Source organism: Pristiophorus japonicus, chromosome 29 (genome assembly GCF_044704955.1).
Source record: "Pristiophorus japonicus isolate sPriJap1 chromosome 29, sPriJap1.hap1, whole genome shotgun sequence".
Lineage (NCBI taxonomy): Eukaryota > Metazoa > Chordata > Chondrichthyes > Pristiophoridae > Pristiophorus > Pristiophorus japonicus.
In genome coordinates, this window is record NC_092005.1 from 16,383,718 (window position 1) to 16,392,660 (window position 8,943).

Below are 8,943 nucleotides of genomic sequence, written 5' to 3' on the forward strand. Positions count from 1 at the left end.
AAACATCACTCTACACATCACTCAGCACAACATTGAAAACATCACTCTACACATCACTCTGCACAGCATTGAAAACATTACTCTACACATCACTCTACACAACTTTGAATATATCACTCTACACATCACTCTACACAACATTAAAAACATCACTCCACACATCAATCTATACAATATTGAATACATCACTCTACACATCACTCCACACAACATTGAAAAGATCACTCTACACATCACTCTACACAACATTGAAAACATCACTCTACACATCAATCTATACAATATTGAATACATCACTCTACACATCACTCCACACAACATTGAAAACATCACTCTACATATCACTCTGCACAACATTGAAAACATCACTCTACATATCACTCTGCACAACATTGAAAACATCACTATACATATCACATCACTCTACACATCACTCTACACAACATTGAAAACATCACTCTACACATCCATCTACACAACATTGAAAACATCACTCTACACTTCACTCTACACAACATTGAAAACATCACTATACAATACATTGAAAACATCACTCTACACATCACTCTACACAACATTGAAAACAACACTCTATACATCACTCGACACAACATTGAAAAATTCACTCTACACATCACTCTACACAACATTGTAAACATCACTCTACACAATAATCTACACAACATTGAAAAGATCACTCTGCACATCACTCTGCACAACATTGAAAACATAACTATACATATCACATCACTCTACACATCACTTTACACAACATTGAAAATATCACTCTACACATCACTCTACACATCATTGAAAACATCACTCTACACTTCAATCTACACAACATTGAAAACATCACTCTACACTACATTGAAAACATCACTCTGCACATCACTCTACACAACATTGAAAACAACACTCTATATATCACACGACACAACATTGAAAAAATCACTCTACACATCACTCTACACAACATTGTAAACATCACTCTACACATCACTCTACACACCATTGAAAACATCACTCTACACATCACTCTACACAACACTGAAAACGTCACTCAACACAACACTCTACACAACATTGAAAACATCAATCTACACATCACTCTACAGAACATTGAAAACATCACTCTACACATCACTCGACACAACATTGTAAACATCACTCTACACATCACTCTGCACACCATTGAAAACATCACTCCACACTTCACTCTACACAACATTGAAAACATCACTCTAAACAACAAACTACACAACATTGAAAACATCAATCTACACATCACTCTGCAGAATATTGAAAACATCACTCTACACATCACTCGACACAACATTGAAAACATCACTCTATACATCACTCTACACAACATTGAAAACATCACTCTATACAAAATTGTAAACATCACTCTACACATGAGTCTACACAACATTGAAAAAATCACTCTGGATATCATTCTGCACTACATTGAAAACATCAATCTACACAACACTCTACAGAACATTGAAAACATCACTCTACACATCACTCTCCACAACATTGAAAACATCAATCTAAACAACAATCTACACAACATTGAAAACATCACTCTACACAAAACTCTACACAACTTTGAAAACATCACTCTACACAACAATCTACACAACATTGAAAACATCAATCTACACATCACTCTGCAGAATATTGAAAACATCACTCTACACATCACTCTACACAACATTGAAAACATCACTCTATACATCACTCGACACAACATTGAAAACATCACTCTACACATCACTCTACACAACATTATAAACATCACTCTACACATGAGTCTACACGACATTGAAAAAATCACTCTGTACATCATTCTGCACAACATTGAAAACATCACTCTACACATCACTCTACAGAACATTGAAAACATCACTCTACACATCACTCTCCACAACATTGAAATATCACTCTACACATCACTCTGCACAACATTGAAAACATCACTCTACACATCACTCTACACAATATTGAAAACATCACTCTACACATCACTCTGCACAACATTGAAAACATCACTCTACATATCACTCTGCACAACATTGAAAACATCACTCTACACATCACTCTGCACAACATTGAAAACATCACTCTCCACTTCACTTTACACAACATTGAAAACATCACTCAACACATCACTCTACACAACATTGAAAACATCACTCTACACATCACTCTGCACAACATTGTAAACATCACTCTACGCATGAGTCTACACAACGTTGAAAAAATCACTCTGTACATCATTCTGCACAACATTGAAAACATCAATCTACACAACACTCTACAGAACATTGAAAACATCACTCTACACATCACTCTCCACAACATTGAAAACATCACTCTACACAACAATCTACACAACATTGAAAACATCACTCTACACATCACTCTACACAACATTGAAAACATCACTCTACACATCACTCTACACAACATTATAAACATCACTCTACACATGAGTCTACACGACATTGAAAAAATCACTCTGTACATCATTCTGCACAACATTGAAAACATCACTCTACACATCACTCTACAGAACATTGAAAACATCACTCTACACATCACTCTCCACAACATTGAAATATCACTCTACACATCACTCTGCACAACATTGAAAACATCACTCTACACATCACTCTACACAATATTGAAAACATCACTCTACACATCACTCTGCACAACATTGAAAACATCACTCTACATATCACTCTGCACAACATTGAAAACATCACTCTACACATCACTCTGCACAACATTGAAAACATCACTCTCCACTTCACTTTACACAACATTGAAAACATCACTCAACACATCACTCTACACAACATTGAAAACATCACTCTACACATCACTCTGCACAACATTGTAAACATCACTCTACGCATGAGTCTACACAACGTTGAAAAAATCACTCTGTACATCATTCTGCACAACATTGAAAACATCAATCTACACAACACTCTACAGAACATTGAAAACATCACTCTACACATCACTCTCCACAACATTGAAAACATCACTCTACACAACAATCTACACAACATTGAAAACATCACTCTACACATCACTCTACACAACATTGAAAATATCACTCTGCACATCACTCTGCACAACATTGAAAACATCACTCTGCACATCACTCTGCACAACATTGAAAACATCACTCTACACATCACTCTACACAACATTGAAAACATCACTCTACAATTCACTTTACACAACATTGAAAACATCACTCAACACATCACTCTACACAACATTGAAAACATCACTCTGCACATCACTCTACACAATATTGAAAACATCACTCTACACAGCACTCGACACAACATTGAAAACATCACTCTACACAACAATCTACGCAACATTGAAAACATCACTCTACACATCACTCTACACAACATTGAAAACATCACTCTACACAACAATCTACACAACATTGAAAACAACACTCTACACATCACTCTACACAATATTGAAAACATCACTCTACACAGCACTCTACACAGCATTGAAAACATCACTCTACACATCATTCTACACAACATTGAAAACATCACTCTATACATCACTCTGCACAACATTTTAAACATCACTCTACACATGACTCTACACAACATTGAAAAAATCACTCTGTACCCCACTCTGCACAACATTGAATACATCACTCTATAGATCACTCTACAGAACATTGAAAACATCACTCTACACATCACTCTGCACAACATTTAAATATCACGCTACACATCACTCTACACAACATTGAAATCATCACTCTACACATCACCCTGCACAACATTGAAAACATCACTCTACACATCACTCTACACAACATTGAAAACATCACTCTACACATCACTCGACACAACATTGAAAACATCAATCTACACAGCACTCTACACAACATTGAACACATTACTCAACACATCACTCTACACAACATTGAAAAGATCACTCTTTACATCACTCTGCACAACATTGAAAACATCACTCTGCACATCACTCTGCACAACATTGAAAACATCACTCTACACATCACTCTACACAACATTGAAAACATCACTCCACACATCACTCTGCACAACATTGAAAACATCACTCTACACATCACTCTGCACAACATTGAAAACATCACTCTACACATCACTCTACACAACATTGAAAACATCACTCTACACTTCACTTTACACAACATTGAAAACATCACTCAACACATCACTCTACACAACATTGAAAACATCACTCTGTACATCACTCTACACAATATTGAAAACATCACTCTACACAGCACTCTACCCAACATTGAAAACATCACTCTACACAACAATGTACACAACATTGAAAAAATCACTCTACACATCACTCAACACAACATTGAAAACATCACTCAACACATCAATCTATACAATATTGAAAACATCACTCTACACATCACTCGACACAACATTGAAAACATCACTCTACATATCAGTCTGCACAACATTGAAAACATCACTCTACACATCACTCTATACAACATCGAAAACATCACTCTGCACCTCACTCTGCACAACATTGAAAACATCACTCTACACATCACTCCACACAACATTGAAAACATCACTCTACACATCACTCAGCACAACATTGAAAACATCACTCTACACATCACTCTGCACAGCATTGAAAACATTACTCTACACATCACTCTACACAACTTTGAATATATCACTCTACACATCACTCTACACAACATTAAAAACATCACTCCACACATCAATCTATACAATATTGAATACATCACACTACACATCACTCCACACAACATTGAAAAGATCACTCTACACATCACTCTACACAACATTGAAAACATCACTCTACACATCAATCTATACAATATTGAATACATCACTCTACACATCACTCCACACAACATTGAAAACATCACTCTACATATCACTCTGCACAACATTGAAAACATCACTCTACATATCACTCTGCACAACATTGAAAACATCACTATACATATCACATCACTCTACACATCACTCTACACAACATTAAAACATCACTCTACACATCCATCTACACAACATTGAAAATATTCACTCTACACTTCACTCTACACAACATTGAAAACATCACTATACAATACATTGCAAACATCACTCTACACATCACTCTGCACAACATTTAAATATCACGCTACACATCACTCTACACAACATTGAAATCATCACTCTACACATCACCCTGCACAACATTGAAAACATCACTCTACACATCACTCTACACAACATTGAAAACATCACTCTACACATCACTCGACACAACATTGAAAACATCAATCTACACAGCACTCTACACAACATTGAACACATTACTCAACACATCACTCTACACAACATTGAAAAGATCACTCTTTACATCACTCTGCACAACATTGAAAACATCACTCTGCACATCACTCTGCACAACATTGAAAACATCACTCTACACATCACTCTACACAACATTGAAAACATCACTCCACACATCACTCTGCACAACATTGAAAACATCACTCTACACATCACTCTGCACAACATTGAAAACATCACTCTACACATCACTCTACACAACATTGAAAACATCACTCTACACTTCACTTTACACAACATTGAAAACATCACTCAACACATCACTCTACACAACATTGAAAACATCACTCTGTACATCACTCTACACAATATTGAAAACATCACTCTACACAGCACTCTACCCAACATTGAAAACATCACTCTACACAACAATGTACACAACATTGAAAAAATCACTCTACACATCACTCAACACAACATTGAAAACATCACTCAACACATCAATCTATACAATATTGAAAACATCACTCTACACATCACTCGACACAACATTGAAAACATCACTCTACATATCAGTCTGCACAACATTGAAAACATCACTCTACACATCACTCTATACAACATCGAAAACATCACTCTGCACCTCACTCTGCACAACATTGAAAACATCACTCTACACATCACTCCACACAACATTGAAAACATCACTCTACACATCACTCAGCACAACATTGAAAACATCACTCTACACATCACTCTGCACAGCATTGAAAACATTACTCTACACATCACTCTACACAACTTTGAATATATCACTCTACACATCACTCTACACAACATTAAAAACATCACTCCACACATCAATCTATACAATATTGAATACATCACTCTACACATCACTCCACACAACATTGAAAAGATCACTCTACACATCACTCTACACAACATTGAAAACATCACTCTACACATCAATCTATACAATATTGAATACATCACTCTACACATCACTCCACACAACATTGTAAACATCACTCTACATATCACTCTGCACAACATTGAAAACATCACTCTACATATCACTCTGCACAACATTGAAAACATCACTATACATATCACATCACTCTACACATCACTCTACACAACATTGAAAACATCACTCTACACATCCATCTACACAACATTGAAAACATCACTCTACACTTCACTCTACACAACATTGAAAACATCACTATACAATACATTGAAAACATCACTCTACACATCACTCTACACAACATTGAAAACAACACTCTATACATCACTCGACACAACATTGAAAAAATCACTCTACACATCACTCTACACAACATTGTAAACATCACTCTACACAATAATCTACACAACATTGAAAAGATCACTCTGCACATCACTCTGCACAACATTGAAAACATAACTATACATATCACATCACTCTACACATCACTTTACACAACATTGAAAATATCACTCTACACATCACTCTACACATCATTGAAAACATCACTCTACACTTCAATCTACACAACATTGAAAACATCACTCTACACTACATTGAAAACATCACTCTGCACATCACTCTACACAACATTGAAAACAACACTCTATATATCACACGACACAACATTGAAAAAATCACTCTACACATCACTCTACACAACATTGTAAACATCACTCTACACATCACTCTACACACCATTGAAAACATCACTCTACACATCACTCTACACAACACTGAAAACGTCACTCAACACAACACTCTACACAACATTGAAAACATCAATCTACACATCACTCTACAGAACATTGAAAACATCACTCTACACATCACTCGACACAACATTGTAAACATCACTCTACACATCACTCTGCACACCATTGAAAACATCACTCCACACTTCACTCTACACAACATTGAAAACATCACTCTAAACAACAAACTACACAACATTGAAAACATCAATCTACACATCACTCTGCAGAATATTGAAAACATCACTCTACACATCACTCGACACAACATTGAAAACATCACTCTATACATCACTCTACACAACATTGAAAAAATCACTCTGGATATCATTCTGCACTACATTGAAAACATCAATCTACACAACACTCTACAGAACATTGAAAACATCACTCTACACATCACTCTCCACAACATTGAAAACATCAATCTAAACAACAATCTACACAACATTGAAAACATCACTCTACACAAAACTCTACACAACTTTGAAAACATCACTCTACACAACAATCTACACAACATTGAAAACATCATTCTACACATCACTCTGCAGAATATTGAAAACATCACTCTACACATCACTCTACACAACATTGAAAACATCACTCTATACATCACTCGACACAACATTGAAAACATCACTCTACACATCACTCTACACAACATTATAAACATCACTCTACACATGAGTCTACACAACATTGAAAAAATCACTCTGTACATCATTCTGCACAACATTGAAAACATCACTCTACACATCACTCTACAGAACATTGAAAACATCACTCTACACATCACTCTCCACAACATTGAAATATCACTCTACACATCACTCTGCACAACATTGAAAACATCACTCTACACATCACTCTACACAATATTGAAAACATCACTCTACACATCACTCTGCACAACATTGAAAACATCACTCTACATATCACTCTGCACAACATTGAAAACATCACTCTACACAGCACTCTACACAACATTGAAAACATCACTCTCCACTTCACTTTACACAACATTGAAAACATCACTCAACACATCACTCTACACAACATTGAAAACATCACTCTACACATCACTCTACACAACATTGTAAACATCACTCTACGCATGAGTCTACACAACGTTGAAAAAATCACTCTGTACATCATTCTGCACAACATTGAAAACATCAATCTACACAACACTCTACAGAACATTGAAAACATCACTCTACACATCACTCTCCACAACATTGAAAACATCACTCTACACAACAATCTACACAACATTGAAAACATCACTCTACACATCACTCTCCACAACATTGAAAACATCACTCTACAATTCACTTTACACAACATTGAAAACATCACTCAACACATCACTCTACACAACATTGAAAACATCACTCTGCACATCACTCTACACAATATTGAAAACATCACTCTACACAGCACTCTACACAAGATTGAAAACATCACTCTACACAACAATCTACGCAACATTGAAAACATCACTCTACACATCACTCTACACAACATTGAAAACATCACTCTACACAACAATCTACACAACATTGAAAACAACACTCTACACATCACTCTACACAATATTGAAAACATCACTCTACACAGCACTCTACACAGCATTGAAAACATCACTCTACACATCATTCTACACAACATTGAAAACATCACTCTATACATCACTCTGCACAACATTTTAAACATCACTCTACACATGACTCTACACAACATTGAAAAAATCACTCTGTACCCCACTCTGCACAACATTGAATACATC